The 17,111-nt window shown below is 38.1% G+C and overlaps 1 protein-coding gene and 1 long non-coding RNA gene across 13 annotated transcripts in view; one reads left to right on the forward strand and one right to left on the reverse strand.

Annotated features, from left to right (window-relative positions):
- Positions 1–17,111, reverse strand: part of CCSER1 (coiled-coil serine rich protein 1) — a 1,147,114-nt gene that overhangs the window by 600,974 nt on the left and 529,029 nt on the right. The gene's annotated exons all lie outside the window — the stretch shown is intronic.
- Positions 2,775–17,111, forward strand: part of LOC122174302 (uncharacterized) — a 67,406-nt gene continuing 53,069 nt past the window's right edge. Inside the window, exon 1 of the long non-coding RNA XR_010601244.1 lies at positions 2,775–2,838. This is a non-coding gene — a long non-coding RNA (uncharacterized LOC122174302). The remainder of the gene's footprint in view (positions 2,839–17,111) is intronic.

Raw genomic sequence — 17,111 nt, forward strand, 5'->3', positions numbered from 1 at the left:
CAGAGGGGCGGCACTCTGTCCCGTATCGGGGCTGCACGTCCAGGTCTTGGGCAGCGGGTCCCTCATTCCCTCTCTTCCCCTTTGAGCTGCCGCCGAATTGCCGCCGAGGAGGAAGAGAGGGAGTACCCGCTCCCGAACTGCCGCCGAAGAAGTGGCCTGATTTAGCTGCCGCCAAAGTGCTGCCGTTCGTCGTCTTCCTTTTTTTTTTGCCGCTTGGGGCGGCAGAAAAGCTGGAGCCAGCCCTGCTCCCCTGTCATCAACCATGAGACCAACCTGGCTACAACAACACTGCATATCAACAACGAGACTTCTTTCCTGCTATCCTCCTCTAACCACTTAATTGTCTCCTATTTCCTGATCTCTATCATCCCTACTCTCAAGCTCTTACTTCGCTTTCTCATTATCTCACTCTTCTCAGTTTCCGTCTTTCCTTCCTCTCCAGTATTAGCAAGCTACATTATTTCAAATATAAAAGCAAAATCACTGGAAAACTCTTCTCAGTGAGTGTCACTAACATGAACAAAATATTTTCTATCCTGAGCTATTTTCCATGCTATGCTATTGTTAAAAAAGGATGCAAGATTTTATTTTCCTTGAGACTGGGGGGGGAGAGAGAGAGATTTTTTACACCATCCCTTTTTACTGAAAAACAGCTGGCCTGGTTTTGCTCAAATTTCCTAAAAATGTTCACCTTTGGGATAATTTCATTCATTCTAGAATGACCTGAGAGACAGAAAACAGGATTAAATCAAATTGGCTCACAATTTAGGCAACTCTTGTTGCCTCTGCCGTTCTAATACACACATTTTGCAGGTGCTTGGGGCGGCTGCTCCGGAGAGGGGCGGCAGGTCCAGGTATTTGGCGGCAATTCGGCGGACGGTCCCTCACTCCGCCTGGGAGTGAAGGACCTCCCGCCGAATTGCCGCCGCAGATCGCGATCACAGCTTTTTTTTTTTTTTTTTTTTTTTGTTCCCCAAAACCCTGGAGCCGACCCTGGAGACACACATGATATGGAAAACCTGTTCTAGGAATCACACCATTGTCCATATTATTCCTCCATTCTAAATAACATGTTTTGACTGAAGGTAAATAACATGTTTTTTCCAAAGCACCTTAGTCACATGACAACCCTGCATAACACCTCTTTGGACTATGTAACTTAGGTCCTGCATCCCCATTTCTTTTTAATGTATCTATCAGCAGACTCCCCCTGCAATGCTGAATACTGGATAGTTCCATAAAAATATATTCATAAATAGAGGTCCCCATTCTGATGCCCTGTATAATCTTAATAATCAAATGTTAAAGGCTATTTTAAAATTGTTGTGATTCTACCTCAGAAAAGAGACAAGAGCACTGCCTCTATCCTACTTCTAAAGGAACACTGTTCCCCATATTCTACCACCATTTTGATTTAGTATCAGAATTAAGTGTCCTTTCAATAGAGTCTCTCATATTGACTGCCAGCTAGCAATACACATTATGTATTCTCAGTCCTCCCTGAACGTTCTACTTTATTGATGTGAAGACGAGGTCTTAAGATTATTTTTGTCAAGACAAGACACATTTTAAGGATATGAATCTTTCCCCTGACTGAAAGTGATACATTGTGCCACCAATCTAGGTCTTTCATTAGAACTTGTGAAAGTAGTATCCCATTCAAAGAGTTTAACTTTACTATATTTGGTGTCAATTTTATCCCTAGCTAATTTTATGCTGTTAGGATGTCTTTTGAAGTTGAAGTCTGCCATCAAATATCATGGCCAATAGAAACTAAAAAGAGAGTATCCCAACTTAACTGTTTGTAGCTTGAGAAAGTGGCCTGTCATTCTGCGAAACTTACTCAGTTCTGTGATGTGCCTGTCTGCTTTTCAGTGTTGAAAAATAAACAAGGAAACAAGTATCATGTATGTAAAAATTTAGAGGGCTGTGTCATATTTGGAGACTTAAGTGGTATCTAAGTGGTTCATAGGCTCAAGTGCTACCCTTCTGTACAGGGACAAATTTAAAAACTATTTCTTTGTTTATCTTAACCCTTATTCTTCAACATTTAAAAGCAAATGTTCACATCACACAGCTCAGTAAGTTACACTGCATGACAGAACACAGTATTGACCAAACTACTGAACCACAGTCCCATATTGTTTATGGCTAGGCCAAAGGTGAAGTGGAAAACTACTGTTAGGGAAGCTCATGGCTCATAAAATGGTAATGCTGGCATGGTAGTTTTACCAGATGAGGAATGAGATTGTATAAAGGGTTGGGAAATTGGCTCTCACAAACAGATGTATTCACACAAAAAAATATGTAAATTACACCATTGCTGTAACTACAAGTTTGACTGGATAAGGTGTGTGCTTCAACTAAGATAATAATGTAGCTAGTAGTTACCAAGTAAGGTATGTCATATATTTTCAGAATGTTTTGTATCTATGCTAAGTTGTATAGTTATGAACTGTATTCATGTTAAGCTTTTCCCAGAATGCTTTTTACTTATGCTAACATGTTTAACCAAGGGGAAATGTGAATTGATGTATTTTCAGTGCTAGGTGCAGAAACATACCAGAAAGATAGGAGAAGATGATGTCTTTGATGCTTAACCAATGTGCACTCTGTATCAAGGTACAGCTAGTGTGCACGTCTCTAAGCTTTGTTGACTTCTGAAATGCTATGTTCAAAAGAAGATAAGACACTGATAAGAACTGGGCAATGTTTGGAGTCTTCTAGCCACTGTAAACAAGAACGGTATAAAAGAGGTAGTTTTTGTAATCAGACTTTGGGATACACACAGACTAGAGATGTAAGCTGTGATCACTTCAAAGTTGTTCCCCAGAGTTGGTAATGTATGGACTTCTCTGCATTATGCAGATTTATCTTTGATTAATAAACTAATTGAGCTTGGGTTATCTGAGATCTTATCAATAAAAGAACTGAACCTTAACAACAATCACTTTGCGGAAAATATGCAGATATATTTGTGACATTACAAGTTTATGGATAAATTCAAAGATAATAGTCTTTACTATCACTGTACTTTTTCCACATGTGACTCATGCTAACAATTTCCTAATCTGAAAATACTATCAGTATATATTAAACTAACTTCTATGTAACTCTCACTTGTTTTGTTAAACTGTGGAGTATGGAGTTGCTGGATCACATGAAAATACCAGAGAAGAAACTATAAGTCTCCTAAGACAAGCCTCAGGCAGCTGGATGTCAAGGGATAGTATCAAGTAGCTAGTTTCCAGAATTTAAAGCAACTTAAAACTATTATATTTTAGTGGGAAAATATGGGTGTAGCTAAAGCCACAGCAGCGCTTTAACATGGCTTGTGTGGTCACGGCAGAGCACTGGAAGAGAGCTCTCCCAGCGCTCTAAAAAACGCACCTCCACGAGAGGCATAGCTACCAGTGCTCGTGCACTGTTTACACTGGAGCTTTACAGAGCTGAAACTTGCTGCACTCAGGGGGGTGTTTCTTCACACCCCTGAGCGAGAAAGTTGTAGCGCTGTAAATTGCCAGTGTAGACAAGCCCTTAGTTCACCTTTCAGCAGCATTTAACCTCAGAAAATGATTTGACATCCAGAGTTAGACTTGAGAAAGTCCCGACACTATACTGAAGTTGTTGGTATATACCTTTTTTAAAAAAGATTTATTATTATTTTGAGGAAATTTGCACTTTAACAGTTTTGCCCTACATTTGACCAGTAAAAAACAACAACAAAAATTTTAAATTTTAAAAGCCAAGGATTTTTCTATCCCCATGAGCATGCACAGTAAATAACAAATATTCAGCACCATCTCAAAATAGAGCTAAAGACTGTCCATAGTACTTATGCAGGCATTTTGCATGGGGCTAGATTTTACCCTCAGTAAACAGCAGAATAAATATTGCCTTTTGAATTTCAACGGTGCTGCGTACACATGTATAGAAGAGTCTCAATGCCAATGAAGCTGTATGTGGAAGTTTTTTCACTGCAACTGAGACTGAAATTCCTAACTTTGAGCATTCAGCCCAAAGCCTTATAGGTTTTATATATATATATTGGAGTGGGAGGAAAAGCTCAGCATCTGGCTGAATCAGACTGTAGATTCACATTGTCATTCTTTTCTTTTCATTTACTATCGCACAAATTAAGGAATCCTGATCGTTAGTTAAGTCAGTTGCTGAATGTTATTTAAATGCAATTTGTTTAAAAAGTGCATGATTCAAGCACCTATAAAGGAATATGGTTTTGATATGTCAGAAACATAGGACTCTTTTTTATATATTCTGTGATGAAATACTTAGACATTTTTAGAATTGTTAAATATGCCTTCGATTCTGATTTAAAAATAAAAATAAAGCATTTTGTCACTAAAAAATGCCTATCACACAGAAATACAGTATGCTTCTCCTGGTATGGCTTGCACAATAGCTGCCTTTAGGTCTGCTCTAAGAGAGCAGTTTTATCGTTAAAGAGCTGTCAGAGCATGCCAGTGCCACCTAGTTAAGTTGCAGCTCGTAAATCAAGGAGCCAGGTTTACTGCAGTTCAATTTAATGAAAGCATGTAAGTTGTACTACAACTGAGCTGCTAATGTTGGATTCATGGAGAACAATGGAAGTTAGACATGCATGACAAAAACTATATTAGTGGTTATTTGATTAATTACAGAGTATGATCATGACACAAGAAACGGATTATTATTTGCAACCCAATACAATGGCGGTGGAGCTTATGTTCTGTGTTTTTTGTTTATTTTAATTAACAGTTGAGAATGATACACATGATGGACAGTACACATGATGGACAGTGAAATCAGAAAAGTACATAGAACAAAGCAGGGCTCTCTAAAGTATTACCCGTTTTTATTTTTTTTCCCCAACTACAATTCTACTTTGCCAATCACCAAAGCAATATGCCAAGTGAGATATTGTGTAATATAGGTGGTTGTACTGTCTGAAACCCTCTAAATGCAGTGTATTGACATAAGCAGTCTCTTTGCTCAAATGCAGAGACATGTTACAAACTCTGCTTTCAAATTGTACAATTAAAGGAAAAATATATCTTCATGTTTATATGGCTGACATCCTCACACCAAAGCTTCTACAATTCCATCAACTTCAACAGCCAAATAAGTGCTTGCCACATACTACATATATTATATAATTTTGTTTTTTTAATATCTGAGTTTAGCTATTAAAGGAAACAGCTGAGCCAAAATGTTAGTGCCGTGCTGATAAAGAGGAAGAAGAGCACAAATAACAGCCTGGCTCTCTTTCTTCATTATTGACTTATTGATGGGATAATGTGATTTTAGTCAATTAATCAACAGCGTGCCATCGCTGGTAAATAGTATCAATGGTCAATGAGGGTCTGGCTGGAGAATCTTGCCTGCATGCTCGAGGTTCTACTGATCGTCATATTTGGGGTCAGGAAGGAATTTTCCTCCAGGGTAGATTGGCAGAGGCCCTGGAGGTTTTTCGCCTTCCTCCGCAGCATGGGGCGGGGGTCGCTAGCTGGAGGATTCTCTGCAACTTGAAGTCTTTAAATCACAGGATTTGGGGACTTCAACAGCTGAGTCAAGGGAAAGGGGGTGGGTCAGCTTTTATGGCCTGCATCATGCGGGAGGTCAGACTAGATGATCATAATGGTCCCTTCTGACCTTAAAGTCTATGAGTCTATGACACTTTTTTATTTTTAGTGGGCGCTTTCTATGCAGCTAACCTATAAAAATGCTACAATACAAGTCCTAATTACAACAGAGTTTTACTGCTAGGTGTGACGGGTTGGATCACAGAAACCCCCTTGGGAGCTGCCACCTGATGTACAAAGACTACCCCGCTCCTGTTTTCCCTGCCAGCTCAGGACTCCAGCACCCTGTCTTGCTGAGTCAGAGACTCCGTCTGCTCCAACATAGACCCAGGGTCTGAATCACTTGTACCAGAGCTGCAAGTTTACCTGAAAACAGCTCGCAAAAGTGTGCTTGTCTTTAGCACTCAGATGCTCAACTCCCAATGGGGTCTAAACCCAAATAAATCTGTTTTACCCTGTATAAAGCTTATGCAGGGCAAACTTATAAATTGTTTGCCCTCTATAACACTGATAGAGATATGCACAGTTGTTTGCTCCCCCAGGTATTAATACATACTCTGAGTTAATAAGGAAAAAAAGTGATTTTATTAAATACAGAAAATAGGATTTAAGTGGTTCCAAGTAGTAACAGACAGAACAAAGTAAGTCACCAAACAAAATAAAATAAAATGCGCAAATTTATGTATAAATCAAACTAAATACTGATAAGTTCCTCACCAGTTCCAGAATGGTCCCTTGTAGGAGCTGGATTTTATAATGTACTATGAGAACCTTAATGTATGATTTGATTTCATCTTGTCAGCCACCCTTTTTGAATAGCAGAAAGGAATGAGAGACCAGAACAATTCTTATGACTAATTATGGTCATCCTTTTGTTTTAGAATAAGTTATAAAGCTACTATGGTTTCCTATATGTATTACAAATTAGGAAGTAAGAGACAGGATTCTCTATTGTATCTATGTTAAGAAGATTAGAGGAATGTTGAGAGCCTGAAGCCCCAATGTGAATTGTTTTAGTTATAAGATTTAGCAAGGCTTGATTTACAATGTATTCTGCTGACTATACAATACTGCTGTCTGTATACCTTTGAAGGTTTCTGTAAGATTGTTTGTGTGAATGAGGAATGCACGCATCAGGAAAAGATAAGATGTGAAAGCCATCACAAATGTCCAGATGGTCAAGAAGAAGTGAGAGACTTGGAAAGACCAGGAGACAATCAGAAAACATCCATTGTATCCGATGTTAAACATGTTAGCAGCATTGATGACCTCAGAGGTGAGGCAGGCACCCCCGAAGGTGAGACAACAAATAGGAGATAACGATGGGAAGCCCGACAATAACCATCAAATAATAACACCACTTAAGGACTAATGATTACAGGATGACATTGCAAAATACATGGACTCAAATGAGAATTTACAACTATAAAGCTGGGGTGTTTTGCCATGGAACTCTGGGTTCAGTCCTGCAAAGCCTTGGAGCAGCGTATGGCGACCGACAGAACCAAGCTCCACACTCGTGCTCAATGTAACTGGCCATTAGATTGACTCGAGCTACAACAGACTGGTAACTATGAACATCACTGGCAGGAGAGAGAGAGAGAGAGAGAGAGAGAGAGAGAGAGAGAGAGAGAGAGAGAGAGAGAGAGTGTGTGTGTGTGTGTGTGTGTGTGTGTGTGTGTGTGTGTGTGTGTGTGTGTGTGTGTGTGTGTGTGTGTAAAGCATATGCTAACTGTGGTATTCTCAATAAACGCTGTGTGTATTTACCTTCCTCTATAAAGATCCCGTGTGCTTTGTATGAGCATAACATCCTTTCACAGGCTAATCTCCTTTTAGCCTGAGTCCAGCAATCACTCACACCCCCTGTAGTTACTGTCCTTTATTCCAGTTTCCTTCAAGTATCCTGGGGGAGGAGGGGGAGAGGCTCCTTCCTTAGCCAGCTGAAGACAAAATGGAGGGGTCCCCCACGGGTTTAAATAGACTCTCTCTTGTGGGTGGAGATCCCCTCCTCCCTCCTATGCAAAGTCCAGCTCCAAGATGGAGTTCTGGAGTCACCTGGGCAAGTCACATGTCCCTGCATGACTCAGTCTTTACAGGCCGAAGCCATTGTCCACATGGTATCTTGTATGTCTCCAGGAAGACTCCTTATGCGGATTGGAGCATTCCAAGATGCATTGTTCCCCAAGTGCTTCCTGATCAGGTACTTAACCTTGTGAATTCCTTCCTAAAGAAGCTGACCAAATGCCTCACAAAGCTTACTTAGAAACCAAGCAAGCAAACAGCGCATATTCTTAACCTCAAGTAGAAAATGATATATGTGTACAAATAGGATGAATAGATATAGTAGACCATAACCTTTACAGAGATATGTTACATGGCACAGGCAGCGCAAAACATATTCCAGTTATGTCATATATACATTTATAAGCACCCCGCCCCAAAGCCTTATGGGGTACGCTGTCACACTAGGGCTTAGACCTTTCTGTAGCATATTCAAGTATTTCTCTAAGGGCACCGATACACATAGGACATGAATTGTACAGCCATGAGCAATAGCACTTTAGCTCAGGCTGCAACAGCGCATACTCTTAATTCTGAATCTCCCAGTTCAGTCCCAGGGAGTCAGTCAAGAGAGTAGTGATCACTTTGACACATGCAATACAAGATGACAATCCTCAGGACAGCATGAATTGGTATTGTTGGTATTGAATTGATATTGGTACTGAACACAGCAGATTTTGATTACTGTATGGCTTGATGGACTCTCCCACTTTTATTTGCAAAAGCTGAAGATGAACTATATATTATGCTTCATCAAGATAGCTCCATCAGTACTTATCACCCAGCAAACAGCTAGACTTTATAATAGATAGTTTAGGAAATCTCAACACACAGTGTATGAACTCTTCATGCTATAATTTTCACAGCCCTCCATGCCACTGTCTTCCCATCCTCTGTTGTTATTCCTAGCTCACACTTTTAAGAAGGGGATAATATTAATGGTCAAGGAATGGAAGCAATGTGGATCATCATATAGCAAGATGAGAGAAGTTCCATCACTCATAGTTCTTTGAGATGGCAGATTTGAAGTTCTCTCATACACATAGTGATCATGCCTTGCTCTAATTAGGGACACAAGAAAGGAAAGAAGCTCAATGCTGGGATCTCAATACTTGGTTTCAATAAAAGTGTTTGTTAAACACACACACACACACACACACACACACACACACACACACACACACACACACACACAGCAAGACAGATGACAAGATGATCCAAAAAAGGAAATAAAGCATACTAGTGTCTAGATGCAGAGAGGCTGTTAATCTTAGTGAAAATAGGATTCCTGCAATATTAGCAAGGTCAGTGTCAAGAAAAATTATGTCTCAGCAAATGCACAAGCAGGCTTGTCAAGGGGCTAGACTAGCTTTAACAACTGGCCTGACAGGAAAAAGTGTTTTGATCATGTACAATTAGTGATCAATCCACCATTTTGGTCTTATTCATGTCTTTACATCTTTTTTCAATCTCCCCTTCTTTGTCTGGGTGCATGTCATACCATGGCAAGAAATTCAAGCTGCATGATAATTGAACAATAGAGGTACACTGCAATAAATAAATAAATAAATCTGTGTAACTTACATAAAATGGCTGCTTGAATGAGGCACTTAAATAGAGTTCCTAATCATTTCTGACATTGTGCGCCACAAAATGAAGGTGCAAATGAAACATTCAAGAATTTGTAGCCTTATTTTAATCATGATTACCCTGCCATATTGAAGTGACCCTGAAAAGATTCCTATTTTTAGCTCTCAGGACATTAAAGAGTTTAATTTCCATCCTGTTTCTCTAGAAGATAGAATGAAGAACCTAAACTGTAACTTATGGCGCAGATGGAAATTTAGGCCGGATTTGGTGAGGTGAAATCATAGCAAGAATAGTGTTCCTTCTAGGACGGAGTGAATGAACAATCACCATACAATGGCTATATTCCACGTTAGAATACCCCAAGAAGTGATGGATGAATACTGGGTAAGGACTGCAGTTGGGGGCTCTTGGGCATTCTGGATCCCCCTTGTTAAAAATTTGGCACCAAAAACTGACAGGAAGGCTTACCTTTGATGGAGTACATACCTTCCCATGATCCAAAAACCTCAATTGTGCCCTACCTAACTGCCAAAACCTCCTGCTTCTCCCAAAAGCTTTGCGAAGGCTATTCTGCAGTTGCAATGGAGTACACTGAGCATTAAACATTTAAGGGTAGTGTAAAATAATTTGAAAATAAGGGAAAATTAAATAACATAGCAGAAAATATTACAGAGACAGTATTTAGGTCAAGCTTGCTGAACCATGCAGGAATTGCTTTTGCCCTTAGCAAATGTAGGAACACTGATATTTCCTTTGGTGTTCCTGTCTAATGCCAAGGCCCTCACGAAGAACTGTCTCAGTATGATCCTCTGCAGTGTGTGCATCTGGAAATATATGTAAACTAATTGTAGGGGAAGGATGTTGATGATTATCAAATTTTGCCATATATTAAGATGTAACTTCAAAATGTAATAAATAATGACTATATAAAGGAGTGTTTTACACGTTATACACAATTATAATATATGAAGATAAGCAAGGCAATTATAATGTAAATTGTAAAGTCATTTTATGACAAAGTATTATATGCTCTTGTAGGAAAATATTTTACACATTATCTGGTATTAAATTAATCTTCCTAATTTAAATCAAATCAGATTATATTTTGATTTGTATGTCAAATAATTAGTTTTTAACACAGCTCACTTTTTAAAAGTACAATACTTTGTAAGATGCTATATCAGTGACAGATGTTAACAAAAATACAGAAAATACAGTTAAAATTGTGGGCATTTCTGAACAGGATGAGCAAACCTATGGCCAGAGAAGGACATAAACAGAATGGCTGTACTTTTGAAATATTCAGTTACATGTAAATTTGTCATAAATATAAACAATGAAAATAATACAGTCAGTGAACTCTTAACTTTCTGGTTGATAAGGAGGAAGATTACTGAAACTCCCTAATGTGATTAGGGTTGCAAGATACTGGCAAAGAATAATTTATCTAAACAGTACAGCATAATTAAATTACAAATACTTCCAAGATGCAAACTTTACATAATTATTTTGGGACTAATATGTTGCACTGGACTCCATGAAGCATGTTTAGAATAAGAATAAGAGAAAGTGATCTGGAGATGTATCTTTTAAATATATGATATGGCAACTTCCAGACATTAAATTGTATTGGCAAAATTCACTATGAAGTAAGTGATGTAATAGGATAAACTGTCAGACAAAATATACCAACGAAACCTACACTGGGAAAACTTAATGACACCTCAATAATGAAAGGAATAACTAAGTACTGTGAAAAGTAGATGCTATTAACCCTGGAGGTGGGAAGTCATATACTATATAGACATTTGTAGACATTGGAAAGATCAGTTGACAATGATAGATTAAATGAAATTCTGTGGGAAAGATCAGTACATAACAGTTCGGTTTAGATGTATATTTAGATGTGTATTCTCAAATGCATTTTGGAAATACAAGGACTGTTCAGTATGAAATGATATAATGAAAATATCAAAACTAAAAGGGGTCAGGATTCTTTTTACAGTGATCTATTTAATTATAAAGAAATGTGTGCTAATTATTTACCTATCTATATACACACACATACATTATCTACATGTACATCTCTCTCTCTCTCTCTCTCTCTCTATATATATATATATATACACACACACATACATACACATTATGTATAAACACATATATAAATGTATATATAGTAGGCCAAGCTAGTAGCCTCACCTACAGTTGAATTATAGCTGACCAATGTCTGTCTGTCTGTCTCTCTCTCTCACTCATGCACAAACATATGGAAAGAGAGAGATAGTAATATTGGTAGGAACTATGGAAATATGTTAATTTGGCATCACTGCATGGAATTATATTTTTTTATTATTCATTTAGGGCCCAATCCAAAGTCCACTGAAGTCAATGGAAAAGAAGTCATTGACTTCAGTGAGCTTTGGATCAGACCCTTAATGAAAACCAGGGAATATCCAACAAATGTAGGAGATAGTTGATCATTTTTATAGAGATGTTTGTGTGATCACTAATATTTTCATTGTGATTTATTGTAGAAATTTATTTGAACATTAAGTCTGCTCATTCCAAAACTGTCAAACACTTGGGGGAGCACAGAGCCAATTTGATTAATTGTTGACCATAGTAGCATTTTCTCCAAATGAGTCTGGATAATATTGATACTGTTGTCAATTTTAGCTGCTCTTCAATCTATGTTTTGGTAGTTTTAGATGGATAAAAAGGACGTATAACTGGCAATAACTAGATTCAGGCCAAGTCCTTTAGACAGGTGCAATACACTTGGGGATGTTTTTATTCCTTCTCACTTCCAATTATCTTTGTACTGATTTTTATACTGATAGTACATAAACAGTGACCAGTCCATCTCATTAATATGTTTGAGAATAAGATTTTAGCTAACTTAATATGAACCGAATGTGATTTTTACACTATTTCATTAACCTGAATTAAGATATGTTGTATGTAGCAATAAGCAAAAACAAACAAAAAAACCCACAACACTATGTGTATGAGAATTACAAGCTTGAACTGGCAAAATTAAGGCTAAGGAATGCAGTTTTTTTCATGTGTGTCTAGATCCTACTGTATTTTTTACAGCTGTTCATTCCTAATATTTTTTTCTATTGGTGCTGTGGTGGATAATTCATTCAGCCAATTTGTATAGGAAGGAGAGTTCGATGATTTCTCCAGAAATAGAAAGCCATATCTGATCAGTGTTGGGAAATATTAGCTTGCCAAATGCACCTAACGTTAGAATTTTGGAAGTGCCTTTAAACACACTGGACACATTTTATATATTAAGGTTATATTTATACATGGTTAATAAATAATTAACAGATACTATAAGCATGTTACAGACATGAGTGGCTCGTACAGGTAGATAGTTATAAGCACATCAATAGAATAAGCTTAATATGGTTATTAACAACCTGTTGACTGTTGAACAGTATAAGAATCTTTAACCATTGATTAGCCATTTAACCAAATGTCCATTAACAATTTATTAACCCTTTATAGATGATTTATAAGTGGAATTTACTATAAAGTGTAACTTCAATGTCATTCCACTAGTTGCGTAATTTGCAACAGGAGGACAGAATGTGCTGTAGAGTGATACTTTTTGGCCTAAGCACCATATGCTAGGGTCTATAAGTCCTCCCACCCTTTAAAAAAAACACAAACAAAAGACTTTCTTGTGTCCAATAAAACCTACTGTGTATATTGTTTGGAAATAACGGCCAGGATGATGAACTAGAGTTGTCTAACATTTTGCCATAAATTTCTCAGTTCCTGATGTGTAACAGTTATTTTTTCCACTTCCCTTTAAAGCAGTGGTTAGTGAGGTGAGGTGCTGTTGTAATCAGTTGAACTGTGTGACCAGGTGAAAATGTGGTTCACCTTGTAAAGCGTTCTTACCTTTCACATGGCTGATCTGGGCAGGGTTATAAAAGAAATGGGGGAAGCTGATATAAAGAAAGCTACCATCCAAAGAAAAGTGTAAACTCTGTCTTCCGAGTTGGCTGAAGTAGGACTGGTCTCAGCTTGTTATTACCCAGTAGTCTGAGTTGATATTTTCTGGTTTGGAGTTTTGTTTTTGGACAAAAAGAAATCCCTAACCATACCAATAAAGTGTCTTGTAGCTGGAACTTTTATTTTTCCTTCCCCAGCTGCTGAGTGTGCACTCAGTTTACATATCAACTGTAAGTAATCACAGCAAAATGACTCATTTCCAAATATGCTGGTATGAATTTCTGTGGATTATTTCATGATAGGCAGCAAGGTCCGATCTGATTGCATATTTGTTTATTTATTTAGTGGACTGGAAGAGCTACATGAAAGTGTTAGTTTTTGTTGTTGTTGTGAACAAATGAAAAAGAGGAAAATATTTTATCCTAGAATACATCTTTATCTGTAAGACAACCATACCCACCTGACTATTTTTTCAGCATATACTACTTTGTTCTTATTTGGAAAGCATGAGTTGCTCCGTAGCTGCTTATACGAGCAATTTGCAGATTTTGCAAGTGTTTAGCAATTGAAGAAGAGTTGCGGGCCATCTGACCCAGCTGTGAGGTCAGGACATGAAGGAAAGGAGATGGCAGTTAGGTCTCCTAACCCCATGGAGGTTGGAAATTGGGAGTAATGTTCTTTCCTTTGCCATAGGCAACTGGATTCACAATGAAGCCTGATCACACAGGATGAGGCTTGTCACCACTTTTTGCAATTCCTATTACAGAGATATAGGCCTTGGGAGAACATGGGCTGTTGATTTAAGCAGGCTTTTTAGATCTAGGATGGTTAGGAGAAAACTAGAGACCCTTTTTCTTCCTCTACTTCACTAATCTCAGGACAGGTTTCTGTATGAGTTATCTTGTTCCGTCTTCAACCGAGTTCTAAAGGTGTCTTGAAGTTGGGGCAAAATTCTAACTGCTGTACTTCCCCTCAATGCCTCCTTGTCATGCACAGCACAGTCCTTTTCCAATGGCTTCAGGGAAAAAAAAAACAAAAAAAACAGGTAGGGTGAAGATATGAAATGCACCCAAATGAGCTTCAATGTTTGTTTCAATACTGAGCCAAGATGGTGCATAGGTAAAGCCAGAGGGGATGACCAGCTTCACCAGAGAGGTAATATGGAAAGGTACATAATAGCAATAGAGATATGCAAGTCCCACGCTCTCAATAGAGCATGCTTTAAAACATTTTATTGATTATACACATTACACATGAGAGTCACAGTTGCTTTTTTCTCCCATATAAATTGAATAGTAATTTTGTTCAAAAGCAAAACAGCAAAACAGAACTGCTTGTGAATACAAGTGATCCTTGAGTAGATGTTCATTTTAGCTCTCTCTTTCTTGCTGAAGAGATAAGGGAAGTAGTTGCTATCTTGCTGTATCCTTGTTTAACTATTTTATGAGGTGTTCAGAGTCCACTTACAGAAATGGCAGCTAGGTTTGAGCATATCTTTATTCCTAGACAGGTTATCTTCATACAGCGTTGAAATGGTCAGTATTGATAAAATGAGGTATCCTGTCTCTTAGACATGTACATTAGATGAGATTAGATTTCACCTGACAGTTTGCCAAATGTTCTTTATTGAGTAAAGAAGTGGGGAAATGAAAGGAAGGTTCTCCAATTATAAAACATACTTACACGTGGACTGAATGTTTAATTCCTTATTAATAATCATTCCATCATTGCTCTTGATGTAGCAGAAATTCATGAGAGATGTTAAAAAGTAGGCAGAGGGAAGGATGCACAACTACAAAGTACCTCTCCCGCGTGGGGTCAGGTCCTCAGCTGGGGTAAATTGGCATAACTTTATTGACTTGAGTCAACCTACACCAATTTGCATCAGTTTAAGATGTGGCCCTAAGTGCAGGAGTTCTCTTGTCAGAATTGAAGACAAAGCTGAGTCACACAGAATAATTGTGCATATGAGGAAAAAGTACTCAAAGACCAAGCTTACATAAATTTACCTTATGATAAGGCCACACAATCCTATATAAAAAAGACATGGGGCAGCTATAAACATGGGTACAGATTGGGGCCCAGACATCTGCGCTTTTGGGGTTAGATGGGAAGTTGTTGTTGTTGTCATTGAAAATCATAAAATCCCACTTTCATAAAACCCACTTGGTCTTTTGATCTTCATGAATTAGCACGTGGGTCACACTGTATTGATTTGTGGCTATTATTTTGGTAATATTTGTACATTTTGTATTCAGAAAGATCTCTTCAGGAATAGGATCTCTGCAGTTTTCCCATCCTTGTTTCTCTTCACAATTAGGTGATCAACACTGTCCTCAGAACCTGGGCAGTGATCCCTTTCTGCAATACTTCAGTGAATACTTTTTTCCCAAAATAAAGTGAAGAGCTGTGAGAGAAAGTTTTATGGAAATCTGCAACACAGTTCTTTGCCAGAATTCAGGTCATATACAGTATGAATTTCTCTCATACATTCTGCCTGATCTGAGGACAGAATATTAAGGGACAATCCATTGGTTAAGTGATTAATCTTAATTTGGTTGAATCTGCTTCCTAATGAATATAAAACAATTAAGCAGTTAAATACCCAGACACATACACAAATGTATTGTTTGTGCAACAACAGGCACACAAGTGGGGCTCCTCCATCAGAAAACGTGCCATCTTTTTCTCTCAAGTTACCACTCTTCCTGTACACAAGTTTCTTGCAACACTTTGTGAATAATCAGTTTCATTGACCCCCTTTCTGTAATCAGTTTACGCTGTCTCTGTAGGTCTTTCACACACAGCCAAAGGGGACAGAAAAACATTTAAAAAAAACAAACAAACAAGATGAATGTGACTGTGAAACCACAAAAGTTGGCAAACTACTTGTAACTCAGTTTTTGAAACTGACCAGATGTCAAAATGATCATGTGCAGTGCTTCTTTACAAATAATAAAATTATGTTTGACAACTTGACATTTTAATTCTTAAAATCCAATTAAACTGTTAGGAGATTCAATTACAGAATATCTTGGGTCAGGAACTTCTGTCGTAGTGCCCTTACTTCATCCCACTTCTATTTTCTCATTCTTTTTGTTAACAGAATTGGATAACTCATTAAGGGTCTTGTTATCCTTAGCATTATTAAATTTTGTCTTAATCATTATCAGTGACATTTCTATCCACCACCATCACCAAATACATCATTTAGCTCAAAATTACTCACAATCTCTCTCTAACAATTGAGTATAATCAATTCCTCCTGTAGACTTTTACACATGTTCTGAATTTCTTCCACTGCTTGATTATTATTTTGCATAGCAATCTTTGGTATATGCAGACCTATCAGAAAATGTAATTGGTGTGATCAGCTCTATTGCCAAGGAGGGTCAGGTGGGATTAAGTTGACTGGCCTGCGGCAATTGATCAAGCCCACAAAAGCAGTAAATGGGAAAATGTTTTCATTTTGTAGCTTTTATAATTTTATGGTCTTCAATCACGAATTTATCTCAGACAATTGCACAGGACTAATGATGGTGGGACATTATATATTAATGGGGCAGATATTTTTAATGCTGGTCAGCAAAGTGCTAATAAGACCAGCCTGCTGCTGAGGAGGCTGGGGCAACAGGTCATGCAAGCTTGCTGGTCCGCAGTGTAGCTCTGTATCATACGTTATTTTACAGAAAATGGTATCTCATCCTTTGTAGCAAAGGAGAAGTCAAATACCATAACCCAGGGAAGAAATAAACCAGGGAACTTTGTTAACTGCATATAGAAAGGACTACATAAGGGATACAACCCCTGCTTCGCTGTGCCCACGTGCACTAGGGCAAGGAGTCTTTTGGGATGAGTCCCATAGGAATGACGGTCTGGTTGCAATCATGCCACAGACCAAGGAAAGGA

The sequence above is a fragment of the Chrysemys picta genome, chromosome 5 (assembly GCF_011386835.1).
Source record: "Chrysemys picta bellii isolate R12L10 chromosome 5, ASM1138683v2, whole genome shotgun sequence".
NCBI classification, from domain to species: Eukaryota; Metazoa; Chordata; order Testudines; family Emydidae; genus Chrysemys; species Chrysemys picta.